The sequence below is a fragment of the Furipterus horrens genome, unplaced genomic scaffold (genome assembly GCF_987537825.1).
Source record: "Furipterus horrens unplaced genomic scaffold, mFurHor1.1.pri manual_scaffold_2, whole genome shotgun sequence".
Lineage (NCBI taxonomy): Eukaryota > Metazoa > Chordata > Mammalia > Chiroptera > Furipteridae > Furipterus > Furipterus horrens.
Window position 1 is genome coordinate 154,625,278 of NW_028327172.1, and position 17,412 is coordinate 154,642,689.

At 42.5% G+C, this 17,412-nt stretch overlaps 1 protein-coding gene across 2 annotated transcripts in view; it reads right to left on the reverse strand.

Annotated features, from left to right (window-relative positions):
• JCAD (junctional cadherin 5 associated) overlaps nucleotides 1-15,092 on the reverse strand; it is a 43,791-nt gene extending 28,699 nt beyond the window's left edge. For both annotated transcript variants that reach the window (XM_090266674.1, XM_090266673.1), the window contains exon 1: nucleotides 15,015-15,092. The gene's annotated coding sequence lies outside the window, so the exon portion shown is untranslated. The remainder of the gene's footprint in view (nucleotides 1-15,014) is intronic.
• Between the last annotated feature and the right edge of the window lie 2,320 nt (nucleotides 15,093-17,412).

A 17,412-nucleotide genomic window follows, 5' to 3' on the forward strand; every position in this document is an offset into this window, starting at 1 on the left:
TGGCTCAATGTCACACATCCAATCAGTACCACAGTTAAAGTTAGAGTTTAGGTCTTGTGACACTCAGTTTCTCACTCTTGCTAAGTCAGGCTCTTTACAAGCAAAATGCACTGTACTCCAACTAGTGGTTCCACACACTGAGGAACAGGTCAGTGTCCACCACAGAGCTGGTTATGTTATGTCCATTATTGGACTGGTAAGCAATGACCCTCACCAAACATGTAAGTGCCTTATTTTTCATCTGGGGTTAGGTAAGTTGGTCCATTATGGCTAAGTCTGCAGCGTAATTATATTTAGCAAACCCTTAAGTCCTTAAGTGGCAAGACAACCCAGGCCAAGCCATAAATATTTTTCAAAAAAGATTCAAACCCCTAAGAGCCATAACCTGACCTGTAGGTCTGAGGTCAAAAGCATATTGATTACTGGAGACTCCTAACTTTTTCATCTTACAGAGACCAGAGCCTGTAGGGCGCCAGAGTATGAAGCATGCCAGCTTCAACACGCAGGACTTGAAGCCAGCAGGAGAAAAGAGAGCAAGTGTGACCTACAGACCCCAAAACCCAAACAAATGTTCCCAGCCACCATCTAATATTTGCCTCACACTCTTTACCTTCTCAGTCCCAAGTCAGAGCCTGGGCTTCTACCTCATCTCCACCCCCAAGCTAAACATCACCTCCCCCTTACATAGACTGCGAACAGCCACACGGTTTTTCTAATCCCTGTCGTGGTCAGCTTACTTTCTCCAGCATTCAAACCTCCCTAAAATAGAATGGGCTGTCTCACTGACATGTCCATTACAGCAGTCACCAGGAGGGGACACTGGGGGCTGAGGAGAAACCTGGCCCTTCTAAAGTTTCTTTCCAATCCCAAGACACCAGCACTCAACATCAATAGTGTTTAATCTCATCACCCACCTACACCTCAAAGGATTTCTGAAAAAGACAGACACTGAAAATGATCAATGCCAGTTATTATAATAGTAGGTTTCACAACTTGGCAGATACGTGTGCAGCTCAAGTAAGCCCTTTTAATCCCAACATTCATGCAGATACACAGTTCCAGCTGTGATCTTTGCAGCAAGTCATTAACCACACCAAAAGTCAGTTTTCTGGTCTGCAAAAGGGCAGTGTCGCTATCTTCCTGTCTCACCAGATTGCTTTGGGAGTCAAATATGAATATGTAGGGCTTCCAGTTCAAATGGCGGCATAGGTAAACTTGGCTCGCCTCCTTGTATAACCGCATCAAAATTACAACTGCATTATAGAACAACCATCACTCAGAACCATCAGAAATTGAATTGAATGCAAGTCCGACAACTGTGGAATTAAGGAATTCACAGCCATCTAGAGTGGTAGGGTGTCAGGGATGTGGATAAAAATTTAGGAGGAATATCTTGGGATCGAAAAGTCCCAACCCCATACAAGGGCCCCCTGCCCAGGAGATAAATTCCCATGACTTCTGGCTGCAAAAACCAGTGGGGACTGAGTCAGTGGAAGAAACTAATGGAGTCCCAAGCAGTTCCTCTTAAAGAACCCACACGCGTACTCTCTCAGACTCACTCCCTCTGAGCTCCAGCACTGGAGCAGCAGCTTGAAAGACACCAGAGGCATACAGGGAGAAACTGAAGTGTCTGGCATCAAGGCAAGAGCTAGGGGACAGCTTTCACCAAAACAGAAGGGTGGGCAGAGACTACTGTCCCTTTTTGAACCTGCCCCCCTGCCCCCAGAGCCACAGAGCCAGCATGCAGGTGCCATATCTGAGGTTCCAACAACTTGCTAACACTGTTCGCCCAACCCTGGAGATCCCCTGAGCCTCAGTCCCACCCAACTTATAGGCCCGCCCAAACTGTTAATGGTGACTTTTCTGTATGAATGGCTGATCTTAGTTCATGCTTCACAACTTCCTAAATCTTCTCAAACAAGCAACAGTTAGCCTCAATGAGCCCCCAGCCCCTGTAACTCTTGCTAAGTGACCCCAGGCCCACACTAGTAGCAACCAGCCTAGATTCACAGTTTGGCTTCGTCTGGGAATCTTCGAGCCCAGGACAAGTAGCAGCCATCTCAGACTGCTTTATAGCTCATGCAGGGTGGCCCCAGGCAGAACACAGGGGGGGATTGTCCTTGGCCTGCACCACCAGGGAAACCCCGGGGTCTGTACAATCAGTGGACAGCTACCGACCACATCGGAACACCACCACCCTGTCCCTACACAGCTGATCCTCTGTGGAGGGCAGAGGTTGGTGGTAGGTGGTCACTTACCTAGCAATGGCCTGGGTAAATCCTTTCCATTGACCTGCCAATACCAACCAAGGCTCAACTACAAGAGAAGGGCATACTCATCCCACATGAAGCGTGCACCTCCAGTACCCAGCTGGATGATAGGGGAGGCTATGCCACCGGACCCTACAGGACACCTACTACATTAGGCCATGCTACCAAGACAGGGAGTCATAGCAGCTCTACCCAATACACAGGAACAAATACAAGGAGGCTGCCAAAATTAGGAAACAAAGAAACATGGCCCAAATGAAAGAACAGATCAAAATGCCAGAAAAAGAACTAAACAAAATGGAGATAAGCAATCCATTAGATGCAGAGTTCAAAACACTAGTTATAAGGATGCTCAAGGAACTTAGGGAGGACCTCAATAACATAAAAAAAGATCCAGTCAGGCCCTGGCTGCTGTGGCTCAGTGGACTGAGCATCGGCCTGCGAGCCAAGTGTTGCTGGTTCGATTCCCAGTCAGCTCCCCAGTTGGAGGTGCGAGTGAGAGGCAACCACACTGATGTTTCTCTCCCTCTCTTTCTCCTTTCCCTTCTCTCTAAAAATAAAATAAATAAATAAACAAATTAATTAATTTAAAAAAAACAGTCAGAAACAAAGGATTCACTAATTGAAAAAAAGAACAATTTACAGGGAAACAACAGTAGAGTGGATGAAGCCAAGAATCAAATCAATTATTTGGAACATAAAGAAGCAAAAACAACCAATCAGAACAATAGGACAAAAGAATTAAAAAAACAAAACAAAACAGCCTCTGGGACAACTTCAAGTGTTCCAACATTTGCATCATGGGGGTGCCAGAAGGAGAAGAGAAAGAGCAAGAAATTGGAAACCTTTTTTGAAAAAATAATGAAAGAAAACTTCCCTAATTTGGTGAAGGCAATAGACATGCAAGTCCAGGAAGCACAGGGAGTTCCAAACAAGATGGATGCAAAGAGGCCCACTCCAAGACACATCATAATTAAAATGCCAAAGGTTAAAGATAAAGAATCTTAAAAGCGGCAAAAGAAAAGCAGTTAGTTGCCTACATGGGAGTTCCCATAGACTGTCAGCAGATTTCTGAAAAGAAATTTTGTAGGCTAGAAGGGATTAGCAAGAAATATTCAAAGTCACGATAAGCGGGGACCTACAGCCAAGATTGCTTTATACAGCAAAACTATCATTTAAAATCAAAAGGCAGATAACGAGCTTCCCAGACAAGAAAAAAACTAAAGGAATTCATCATCACCAAACCATTATTATATGAAATGTTAAAGGGAATTATTTTTAAAAAGAATAGGGTCAAAGCTATGAACAATAAAATGGCAATAAATACATGTCTATCAACAATTGAATTTATAAAACAACCTAAGCAAACTAGAAGAACAGAGACAGAATCATGGATACAGAGAGCATTTTGATGTTTGTCAGATGGGAGCAGGGTGTGGGGGGATGGGTGAAGAGGTGAGGGGATTAAGAAGCACAAATAGGTAGTTACAGAATAGCCATGGGGATGTAAAGTACAGTATAGGAAATGAAGTAGCCAAAAAACTTATATGAATGACTCATGGACATGAACAATTGGGGGGGATTCCCTAAGGGAGTGGGGGGTGCTGGGTAGAGAGGGGTAAAGGGGGAAAAATTGGGACAATTATAACAGCATAATCAATAAAAATAATTTTAAAAGAATATGTAAAAGTGGAAATCATACAATTATAAGATTGTGGATTTATTATGTTACAATGGCTCTGGTTTGTCTCTAAAGAGTTAGTTGCCTTATGGAAATATTTTGCATTAGTTATTAATTTTCAACATTCAGTTTGGACCATTGCCTAATTACTTTGGTATCATTTGGTATCATTTGGGATGTCACTCTTTATTTCCAAAGTCGAGACTGCTTTATAACACCCACATCCCTTGTCTTCAATGAATGAAGACTTCAATTTCCATCCAGCTTAGAACAGTAAGTTATTCTATGTATTCCAAAACATTAACACACAATTCCTGAGTGCCTGTAATGCATCAAGCACTAAAATTATAATAATGAATAAGACATGTTCTTTGCCCTTAAGAATCTCACAGCCTTGCTGTGGAGACAGTTGGAAAACAAACAATCAAAACATGGCATATGCATGTTATCAGTGACAGGAGCTAGCTACCTCTCCAGTGTTGTAGCACTGTGACAGAGATAAGAACAGGATGATGCAGAAGGAACCCTTACCCAATTTCGAGGGGTCAGGAAGGCTTCTGGAAGATTGCTTCTAGGCTGAAAAAATCCTCTACTTCAGGGTAGATGTGCACCATAAGATCACCCTGTAGGGATGGTTTTCCAGCCAGTTCACTTAAGACATTGTTCCCTTCACTACTTTTGTTTGTTACCTCATATCAAATACTCATTGTGGGACATCTAGGAAGAGCGGGTAGGGCAGTGAAGGTGCCTAGACAAAGTCTAAGGTAAGGAAGGGACTTCTGGCCTTGGATGGGCCAGGTAGCAAGGACAATGAGCACACTGTAAATATCATTTCCATGCTATGAATATTTAATTACATTAATGCAGGAAAAACATTTAACCTAAGAACAAACAGGAGGGCAGCGCTGCCTCTGAAAGTGGGGAATTCTTGCTGGGAGGTTCTCAAGCAGAGGTCGAGGTGACTGAAGATACGTGCATGCACATCAATAAAGACTGTAAAGGAAACATATTTACCTTCACATTCCAACATGTACAGTAACATTTTCTATTCTATTTCACTTTTTAATGATGATGCCACTAAACAAACCACGAAATTTCATGGTGCCTAATGAGTCACAACCTACAGTTTGAAAAGCACTATCACAGAAATCATTCTTGCACTGGTCAGGGTGCTGAACTGGATGACCTCTGAACTTTTAGCAAGTTCAAAGACCCTATCAAATCTATGAGAAATTCCTTGATCTAATAAGTTCGTTGCTCTGTTCTCAACAGCAAATACAGCTGTTTTATCCTACCAGAAATGTTTTTTTTTTTCCCAAGAAAAAGCATAGCTACTAAGTGAAGCTACTTTCCTATTCTTATGAACAGAAAGTGAAAAAGAAATCAATCTTCTTAAGGGAAATACTGTCCTCTGCTTCCTTCCTCACTCCACCCATGACCTACCAGGGGCTTGATACCTGAGGTCTGGGAACACTGTGTCACTGGCAGAAGCAGAGGGAGCCGTGGGGCCCTAGAAACAAGTGGACGTGCGATGCTGCCACCTTTACTCTCCCTCTCTTTTGTTTCTTCTGATTTCACTTTCGCTCTTCTCGTGTTTGCCTACTATTCTCTGGCCCCTATATTCCTAAAGTAAGTCCATCATTTCAAAGACAAAACTTATAAAGTAGTTTAAAAACCCTAGCACCACAAGAAAACTGACAGCCTAGTCAAAGGGACACTTACACTAATGGATCTAGTTCTGTGGGTAGCGTGAGCTCAGCTGTGTGTTCTCATCTTGGTGGAAGGTGATTGTGGACTTTCTCCTACACCAGCAATTTTCAACTTTTTTCATCTCAGGGCACACATAAACTAATGACTAAAATTGTGTGGCACACCAAAAAATATATTTTTGCCCATCTGACAAAAAAATAGGCATAATTTAGATTCACTCACACCGACAGCTATTGTTGTGTTGGCTGTTGTCATTTCTTTTACAACCTAAGGGAAAAGAGGTCCGTGCCCCTAACTAAACAGTCAGATGTTGCATGTTTGGAAAATTCTTGCGGCACGGTGGTTGAAAATCGCTGTCCTACACAAGTGCAGAGAGGGCAGCAGAGCACAGCAGGAACAGGCACGCACTCTGATGTCAGAGTGACCTAGGTTTCCATCTTGGCTTTCACTTCATAAGTGACCTTTATCGAGTTACTTAACTTTCAAGTCTCAGTTTTCTCAAGGGTAAAATAGATGGGTCTGCCACTTATTTCAAGTAAAAGTATGGGACTCCTTGGAGCTTTAGGATATTTAGGATAGTAATTTCTAATTACATAGAGGATTTTGTAGTATTGCTCAAAATTTAACCAGAGAAAAATCAGAGCTAGGTACAGCCACCCACACAGAGAACATCTAGCCTGGTGGTACAGCTTGCATTGAGCAAAACAAACTATTTGATTAAAACAAACTTTGTAGGATCTTGCAGTTGACCCTTGAACAATATGGGTATGAACTGCACAGGTCCACTTAATATGTGGATTTTTTTCAATAAATATTATAAATATATTTTCTCTTTCTTATGACTTTCTTAACATTTTCTTTTCTCTAGATTATTATATTATAAAAATACAGTATATAATACACATAATATACCAATTATATCTTAATCAACTTTTTATATTATCAATAAATCTTATAGTCAACAGTAGGTTATCAGTAGCCTTTGAGGAGCCAAAAGTTATATCTGGATTTTCAACTGCATTGGGGAGTAAGCACCCCAACCCCTACGTTGTTTCAAGGGTCAACTATATATAGAAAGAAGAAAACAGGATTTATAAAAATTCTCTTTTTATGGAAGAAAGATTTTGTGCTGTGCACAACACACACACACACACACAAGCAAAAGATAAATACAAACATTTGTTTTCCTATCTCTGTTATTATAATGCTACTTATAAGCTTAGAAATTTATGACATAATTGAAGACTGTGAAAGAAACAAAAAACAAGTAACACTGAGCAGTGTGGGAAGACAGGTCTCAAAGCACAATTCTCTTGTTCATCTCTATGAGGCTGGTTTAAATTAAATTAAATTCATAAGATGACACTGAAAGAGAAATGCTTATTGCATGCAGTCTCTAATTTAGGTGGTTTGAAGGGGACACAGTGGAGGAATAACGGTGTTGAACAGCCAGGTTTGCCTGCGGTAGGTTTTCAGTTTTCAGATTGATTCATGACATCAGCAGGTTTATATTCTATTACTTTTGCCCCCCCTGAGGATCCTTATGATAGGTGGTAAAATGCTCAAAAAACTCTCCAGTAGATGCCTAACAAATTCATCAAGAATATCTTCCAATTGGTGGTTAATTTACTCTCCCTTGCCTCAATAAACTCTATATACAAAGCAGAAGGAAGAGGGTGCTTTATAAGCTCAAAATAGCAGCACACATGAAAGATAATAACACCAACCATCCATTGAGCATCTGCAAGGTGCCAGATACTATGTTAGTTTCCTGGCACACTCTATTTCATGTTCTACTACAGCACCATTCCTGATTTATATAAATGTCTCCATTTCACAGAGAAGAAAGCTGAGGTTGACTGAATCCAAGGTTACACAGCTTCTAAGTGCAGATACAAAGTCAAACCAAGGCCAACTAACTTCAAAAGCCATGCTACTATTTTAGGCTCACCCATCTATATAGCAACAAACGTTTCTTAATTTACAAAAAAAAAAATAGAATGCATAAACAAGAAGAGGCAGAAGTCATGGTGACATTAAGGTGCAAAACTGTATATTTAAAAAGAAAAAAAAACTTTTATTCTCTAGGATTAGGATGGCTCTTCTAGATGCTTCCTTCCTTATACACACCAAACACATGCATCTGCATACAGCTGATGCCTCACTTGACTGCAATGTCTTGATGGCAATAACAGTATTAATTTCTGAACACATAGTAATATGATTCATGCACAAGTACACCACACGATTGCTGCGGGACCTTCAGCAGACCTATTACATCCTTCGAGGTTTCAGGCTCCTAATCAGTAACACAGAGCTATCATAAAACTTGTGTGAAACTGAAAAGCAGACAAACTACATCTATGCTAAATGGAAGAGTAGTGAAAAAAGTGAATTCTAAAATAAAAAATATATCTGTATAGAAACAGCCATTCTTACCTGCATCATTAATAGATTCTGGACTTATTTTGAGCAAATAGTGGAAAACCATTAAGGCATTAAGGGTTTGGGCAAGGGTAAGGCTGCTCCACAAAGAACCTAGCAGGAAAGTGGACTGAAGTGGCCAGACCACAGACAGATGTGCAGACCAGTTGTTACAAATCCCTTCTATAGTAACACACAGTGGTGCTAGCAGACAGGATAAGAAAAAGAACTAAGAAGAGTAATTTTCAAGAGAAGAAGTACAATGAATTTGAGTCTTGGTCACTAAGATAACTGTCTTCTCATTAAGAGAAATACGGAAGTCAGAAATAATTATTGGTTGGAGAAGATAACAAGTAATTTGACTTTGACTTAACCAACCAATTCTGACAAATGTTTCTTTTCCCAAAATCACTTTCAAATGGATTTTCATCACAGTATTTGTCCCTCCCAAAGACCTGAATGAGACCACTTAGAGTAATACTTCCTGTGCTAGATTTCTAAATTCTTTAAATATTAGCCATATTGTTCATATTCACACAGAAGGGATGATAAAGTTAGGAAAACGTTGTGAACAATTCATCAGTATTTAAGCAGAGAATTCAGTTGTCCACCCCCTCACTGTAGACATAACTTTCTATTTCTCCATGTTGCTCAATACATATATGTTGTGTTGAACAGATCCTGAGACACTGCACATGAGAAAAGGGGAAAACCTGTTTAGGCTTCAGTCTTCCCCTGAAAAAGTGAAATAAGAAGGTTGAACAAGAGGTTCTTCAGGGTCTTCTAGCTCTAGAAACCTGCCCTCCTCTAACCTGCTCTCCCTTGTGACCAACAGCGCACATTTCTATGTCAGCCAGCCACAGCTTGTGGCCATGACACAGAACAAAGCTAAATAGGTCATATAAAGATAGAACCTCTGACCTTGGCCTCATTAGGCCCCATATAGAAGCCAACCAAGAGAGCAGAGCTAAATGGCCACACACTGAGATGAGGAGGAGATGGGTCTTTGGGGACTGGGGAGTGGGGGACAGTGGCGAGAGGCCACAGAGTACACCATCTAGCAAGTTCCAGAGCACAGGAGTTGCAAACTTATTCCAACTTAAATAAGACACTTGTTTCGCACTGGATGTGCCAGGCACAGGGCTCTGTGCTGGAAACATAAAGACACATAAGACACATTAACACCCTCCCTTGCAGATGCCATAGCCTAGGTGGTGTTATTTCAATTATGGGCAGTCTCATCATTAGAGGTTGAAACTCGCAAATGGTACCATTTCCTCCTCCCTTTCCATTTACAAAAATTAAAATATTTTTGTTTTCATATTTACAGTTATGACTCCCCAAGACCATGAAATAAAACAAAATATGAATAAGTTAATTAAATCAACCAGAACTTGTCTTCCTTTTAAAAATTTGCCTAGAACAGAAAATGAAAATTAATAAAGGAGAGACAAATACATCATTAAAAATATGAAAAAAAATGTTCACCCTCACCTGTAATCAAAGATATACAAATTAAACCAAAATGCCATTTTTTCACTTATCAAATTATTATCTTTTAAAAACTAATATTTGTTGGTCAGGGCATGGTGACTTATAAGTGTTCTCCTATTTGTGGGTGTATAAATGTTTATAAATAGGAATTTCCTTTCTTAAAAGTGACTAATACGTTATAAAATCTTTAAAAATCTGAAACTCTGGACAAATCTCACTACTTAGGATCCATCCTAATGAAATAACCAGAGATACACACAAAGTTTTATATAAGGGTATTTATCCAAGTGTTAATCATGATACTAAAAAACAGGCTAAATGTCTATTTAACAGATGGTTAAAAATTCTGAAACATCCACATGATAGACTGTAATATGTATACACACATGTAAGATTATATTTTCAGATATATAATAGCACAGAGGAACACTTATGTAACCAAGTTAGGTAATAAAGACAAACCCTAGATTCAGTGTAATACAATTTCATTTATAAACATATGCACAAGGAGGGACAAACACTGAAAGGAAAACTACCAAAAATACCAACAGTGGAATTGGATCCTGGGTTTTTCCGACGTCTTATCTATATTTTACTGTATTTTATGAGGTTCTGTTATGAAATGAACTTTATGAAGTACCACTTTGCAGATAAAAAATGGTCAAATGATGACACTTCCATATACTTCAACTTACTGTTTCATCAACAGAAAAAAATTTAAAGAGTTGCTTAGGTAGGATTAAGAAAATGTATGTTTGATAATGTATTACTTATTGGAAAGATTCAATGAGAATAAAACAAGAAAAGAATAAATCACATAAGGTTCTAAGAGTCTAGTATAGGGTGCCTGTGCCTTATCTGCTACAGCGATTCTTAACCTGTTTCCAGTGAGCCTAAAATTACATGTTTTGCTGATAAAATCTAAACAGCTCTCTAAAGCTCTTGATTAGACATTGTTACTTCCCTAGAGAACCTAAAACTTAGCTGTATTCATTGACATTCCGTACTTAAGATGTAATTAGTCCCCCAAACTGTTGGCAATTCACTGTAAATATTTCTTCAACTGACAACTTTTTGGTCTAATGTTATGACTAATACATAACAAAGTACTTTCTTTAAACAAGAGGTAAATAGTCAGACATAAACCAGCATGGAGCATGTTGCTTATGATATGTGGATTTTTTAATACTTTCTATAGCTTTTTTTTTTAATGGTAGAACTATGTATTTTATTATGAGCAATAGGATTGACATTTCCCTTTTCATCTTAATAAATAAAGAACTCAACAGTTCCAGTTTAAGTTCTGGAACAGTAAGTTCTCACACAATGTTGTTAACAAACTACACAGTGTGATGGCCAGCTCTGCCAGGGCCCTCAAGTTGTTAAAAATCTCCTAAGACATAAAAAGCATATTTAATCTATGAAGTAATAATTTTAGTAAGGCAACCATTACTGAGTTGTTTCAGTAAGGTGACCAAAAAAAGAGGGGGCCGGGAGGAGACTTGGGTCTAAGATCAAAAAAGATCCTGGAACCCAGTCTTGCTGGGTTGGGTCAGTGTTAAGGCATTGATCCAAAAAAAGAGAGAAAGAAGATTACTCACTTCATTTTTTCACAAATATTATCTCCTCGAACTTCTCTTAATTTTTTCTTTTCCCCACTTGTGTGAACACACACACACACACACACTCCTGTCTTCTCTTTCACCTTTAAATTCTGTCACACAATTACACTTTGAGGACCTCACCACATTTTCTTGAGACCCTAAGTACATCATTAACATGTCTGAAAGATTCGTAGTTATTAAGAAAAGAACTGAATGAAATTAGATATTTTAAATCTTCTAAAAATTCTGGCTATTTGAAAAAATAACTGTGAAACTTAAAATAAACTAAAATTTAGTTCTAGTATCAAATATGTCAAACTTCACATGTAAAGATACCTAAAATAGTCTATTAAACTTAAAATACACTTATTTTGATTTCAAATATCTTTAGGATAAAAGAGCCAAGTTTAAATGATTTCATATAACTCTTACATTTTTGCTTATTTTTTTTTTACCCTCACCAGAGGGTATGTTTATTGGTTAGAAAGAGAGAGACATCGATGGGTAGCCTCCCCTATGTGTTACAATGGGGAATCGAAAGAGCAATCTAGGTATGTGCCCTGACCGGGGATCAAACCCGCAACCTTTTGGTGTACCACACAACACTGACCAACTGAGGTATCCAGCTGGGAGTGCTTATTTTCTAATTACAAAGATCATTTAAAGTTATTCGAGAAGTAAATACTACATAATTTAGTGTTTAAGAAAAAGTAAAAGTTCCCAGTGAAGCCACTGTGCCAAAAGATAACCAGCAGTAACTGGTTTCTACTTCTCCAACTCTTCTTCCTAAACACACAGTTGCTATCTATCTCTCCTTTTCTTCTCTGTGAAATATATCTCGGTATCTCTTCATAAGAGTATCTAAATTCTTTCATTTACATAGAGAAGAAACAAGCTTAAGCTATCAAGAGATAACCAATAGGCAGCAAACTATAAGGATATATAGTAGTCTGATCATCTTTGCCAGTGTGGGCAAGCTGTTCGCAATGATATTATCTATAGATAATTTTTGGAAATATATTTAAAGGAATCCAAATTTTAAATAAGATACCACAAATTCAAACTAAGACAATTGAGGTTTTAGCATTGGGGCAGTTCCTCTCTATTTTTTACGTGTTTAAAGCACTGGAGACTGATCTAGCCTTTCCTGGGCTGCTGGCCTTGGCCAGTGAGCGCTCCTTCAGCATTGCTTAAGTCAGCTGGCCCTTGAAACGAAGCACAATAGCAAGGTTTTAATGAGTGATATAACCCTTCCCATTCAAAAGGTAAAAAACAACATCTGTTTAAAAAGCAAAGCAAACCGAAGGAATGGATTCAGCAACAGGCCTGGAGGATTTCAGAGACACAGTCCTTGCTTATCAAAATAAAAACCACAACAGAACAATTGTTTCAGTCCTACACTCTGATCTAAACTATTCTAAACTCTCTCCAGATTAATTGGCATGGAGTCCCACCAAGCTCATTAAAAGATAAACTTCTGGTCTCCTACCGCGCAGTTGGTGTTCGCTGTCCTCCCAAACTCAAGGGCTCTCCCAGCAAGGACAAGGAGGACTTGGCAGACCCACAGACTCCTGGGCTTTCTTTACTTTTAAACTGCATTGTAAAAATCAGACCCCAGGGATCTTCCCATATTTGCTATTTTTCAACTGAAAAGTTGAACCTTATTTATTCTCTTTGTGGTACCACCCCAGTCTAGTTACATTTTATAGCTACTGAACAATACACCATCCACCCTGGAATCTGTGACTACTCAGACAGGTTATTAGATAACTCTGATGAACTTGTCAAGCGAATCATGTGGATACTCAGGCATTTTAAGTTATGTTCCAAGGAGGTGGAAAGACAAAACTCCCCTTTTTTTTCTGGCACAGGCTTCTTCCACCCACCCAACCCCCCTAAATCTCTTGGGCCTGCCAAGGTCCTAACCTTCCAGTCTCCGCAGCAGAGGGTGAAGTTTGGCTGCAGAAAGACCCAGCAGATTAAGGCCTCCCTGTTCAACAAATATTTGCTCACCCACTCCAAGGGGAGTGAAACAGTTTGCTACATGCTGCCTGCCAGGATTAACATTTAGCACCCTTAAGGAAGCTTACTCAGCTGATAGCTAAGAATTAGACACCTCCTATCAAGGTAAATAGAAAGTCCAAACTCACAGAACATCACAGAAACACAGATGAATTTACCAAACTCCCAACTTCACCTGAAAACCAACACAAGTCCCATGAAATAGAATCTGAGTGTGATCTGCTTTAAAAAAAAACTACACCCACTTGTGTTGTTGGATGGTCTTAATCTGGTTATCTTAAATTCAAAAACTATCTGACATAAAGCGTCCTTTTCCTGAAGTTTTACCTGTACAGACTGCGATCACTGAGTTTTGACTATTGAATCTACCATTTCTGTCAAGAAAATTTCTGGCTGCCCAAATCCAATTTCCCACTCCCTTCCCCTAACCAGAATCCCCTCCCCAACCCTCACCTCAAATCACTGGGATATCTGCAAATCTGCAAAGACAAAAAGCCAGCGAAAGGGAGGCGTAAAGTTGTGTGGTCCACACTACTTCGCCCTCATCCCCTAGGGGAGGGGAACGGGCGGATTAGTAAGGGAGGGGATGCACAGGGTGGGAGAGTGGGTGGCAGGGTGAGTGCGTGGTGGGGAAGAGGGGGAGGTGATCCGTCGGCTAAGCTAATTCCCCAAAGTCCTCGGCTCCTAGAAAGCGTGAATGAGCAGGGCTAGGGCATGTCCAGGTTGCGCTGGCACGAAGTTCCGGTTTTATTATTTTCTTCAGTAGTGAAGTCACAGCTTCTTTTTCAAACCCTCAGAAGAGCCCCAGTCGCCCGGCTGCTACTGCCGGTGACAAGGGACAAGAGAGGCGTTTTCAGCTTTAGGTGCCGAGCTTCGCTGCAGTCCAGGCACCCAGGGAAACCCGGGCGTTCTGGGCGACTTGACAGCGCCCTGGGGTGGGGAGCTAAGCGGGTCGCGGTGACCCGAGCGCGGCGACCCCGGCGGGCGGGCAGCTCCAGATCCCGTAAACCAGCGGGCTGACGAGATTTACAGCACTCAGGCGGTGCTCTCTCCTTTCTCCCACCCCACCCCACCCCCTTTCTTTTTCTTTTCTTTTTTGCGTGACCACCAGCAGTTGGGGCCACCCAGGGACTTGCGGGGAGCAACGGAGTTTAGCGCCCTAATCCCCAGCCCTGACCCGAGGGGCGGGGGCGCCAGGCCGGGCGGGGACCAGAGCGGGGAGCGGGGGACGCGGCGGCGGCCCGCTCCCAACGTCCGGCGGGCAGGTCCGGCAGCAGTGGGAAGCGTGGGAACCCGGGAACTCGGTGCTCTGAGCAGCGGCTGGCAGTTCCGTAGGTGGGGATGTCCACCAACTCGGGGCGCGGGGGAGAGGAAGGCTGTGGCTGGGCGAGGGCTGTGGCGGGACGACGCCGAAAGGGGAACAGCGACCCCCGCCCGCCGGGCCCTCCCCACGTGAACCCTAACGCCAGCCGCGGCCTTCGGCGACACCGGGGAGCCCCGTGCTCCACGTCCCGCGCCCCACGCCCCGCGCCAGGGCTGAGCACCTGACGGGTGGGGACTCCCCCTCCTGGCGAAGCGGGAGACCACCCCCCCACCCCCACCTCCAGGCTGCGGTGCTGGGCGTCGCCGGGGACGCTCCGGGCGGGATGAGACGACCCCAAGGCTGGAAGAGACTCGGACCCAAGCAACGACCGTCTGGAGAAGTTGGGGGCCGAGCAGGAGAGGCTGGGGACGAGGCCCACGAAGCACCGTGGAAACGGGCCACATGCACGGTGGGAGACAGGAGTGGGGAGAATCGCCGGTACTTACCGGGCGGCTCCCTCATGCTGACCCGCGCCGCCGCCGCCGCTACGGCCGGCAGGGCACCAGCGCAACCAGCCCGCTTGCAGGCGCGGCGGCCGAGCATGCCCCGAGCCGCAGCAGCCGCGCCGCCCCGCCCGTCACTTGCCCCGCCCCGTTACTCGCCCCGCCCATTGCCCCGCCCCGCCCGCGTGTCCTCCAGGCTCTGGCTGTATCGGTGGGACGACTGCGCCCAGGCATAGAACCCGGCGTGGGCCTCGTGTCGCTGTCTGGGTGGGTCGTGCTGAAGCCACAGGTGGGCTGCCTACCCTTCCCTGTCTTTTCCAGACACTTGGGTTTGGGCAGCTTCAGCCCTGTGCAAATGGACACACACACACAGATATAAACAAAACACAAAAATACCCATGTACAGCCACACAAATGTACACACACTCACATACAGTCACACACAAAAACACATACACAAAGACATATAACAGACACACATGAACATCTCTATATACAGCACACACAGAAACACAATGACGGCATGAAGGGCAGAAAACAATGATGGTGACAACAGCTTAGGGCTTGAGATATCCTTCTTTAAAAGAAAAGATATCAAAGAGTCTTAGCTGTAGGCTGGAAGAGACTTCAGAGGTGAGCTCTGACAGATGAGGAAACTAAGGCCAGGTGTAGCATTTACCTAAAGCCAAGAGTTGGAGGTCAGTGGGGAGTTCAGACCAGAATGAATATTTACAGTCTGCCAACCACTCCAAGTTTCTCTTGCAGCAGAAATGAGACTGCTGCCAGGTCTGTTCAGGGGCAAAAGTCCTTGTACTTTGGAGGGCAGAAAAAAGACATAAAATGTACAACTTTGTTGACAAGCTGGGGAGAGGGAGAGAATGTTGGCTAAGTCCAGTCCATGGAGGCAAAAATGGATGGCAAAGTAGACTGGAGTCATCACAGAACAAACTTTCAGAAAAATCATTTAACCACACCATGGATTTAGGACTGTGCTTGCTGCCATAACACCAATAATATCTAAAATTGTTTTCACTGTCACCCAGTCTGAGCCCTTCAAATGAGTTATTTTCTTTGAATCCTCACCACAGTCCTTTGAGGTGGGCGCCTCTGGAAAGCGGGGCTCAGGGAGGCACATAGTTAGCATGTTGCAGAATCTGGCCTTGTTCTGAATCCTAACCATGTGGAGTATGCAGTCTAAGAGGGCAAGAAAGCCAAACACCCTAGAGATGGGAGGGTGAGGGGGTGCTGTGGCTTTAATCAGGTGCTGTGCTGTGAATTACCCATTGTACATCTGAGGATGAGAGTGAACAGCATAGCATGATCAGGTGCTCAAGAGGCAGAAGACTTGGGTCCCAATCTTGGGGGCTTCTGCCACTTCCTACATGTGTTCCTTTACTTTTGTTAGACTCAATTTCCTCTAGCACAAAATAGGGATAATGACAATGCTAACTTCATAGGAAAGCCATGAAAATGAAATGAGATGATGCCTTTTAAGCACTCAGCCCAGTATTGGCATGTTGTGAGAAGGAAGGAAAAGTTGACTGCTACCACTAATGTTTGTACTAATAGTACTCCGTACACTGGAGCCACCCCAGAAGACTTGATGGGAAGTACCTTAAAGGGATGTGGCTCAGCAGAGACAAAGGGTATCATCTCCAGCTTGGGGGATTCGAATGGGGAAAAAGAAAGAAAAGGAAGTGCTGCAGCTTTTCTGAGAAATTGCAGTTATTAACAGTGGTCACATTACTTCTTGTCATAAGAGCATCTTTTGGGGATAGATTGTTTCAGTGACATAAAATTGCCACTTGTCCTCAATTTGTCAACTCAATGAAGTACCTTTTTGTTGTTGTGGAGCACCTACATGTGCCCAGCACAATGCAGACACATACGGAGCCAAATGTTTCCACAAAATCATTAATCAGCCAGCAAACTGAGATCAGGATGTGTTTTCCCCACAGAGTAATGTTACGTTGCTGGCTTTCTGGGTCACCCTCACAGAAGTTTTACAATGTAACTGAAATGCTGTGTAGTTGCTGTAGGAAACAACACTGAAGCAATGCTAGAAACGAAGCTAAAGCAACCCAAGTAAAGCTTAATAAGAAATTGTGATTTAACTGAATGGCTGGTAAGGAAGGTAACGAGATTGAAATACCAGATTCTATAAAAGACAACTTCACAATTTTAAAGATTTATGTGGTTTCTTGACACTGGCTCTTAATCATGACGACCTCATTTCAAAATGTTTGGCTTCTTTCTTTCTTCAGTACTGATATATCACTAGCCCTGCTCTAATGCTTTCCAGCCATGATGAAGACCATTTCAAGGGAACACACAGAATGAAAAAAATGAGGAGAGAAGGAGGTGGTGGTGCTGGGAGCAGAGAGGAAGGTGGGAGATTTTA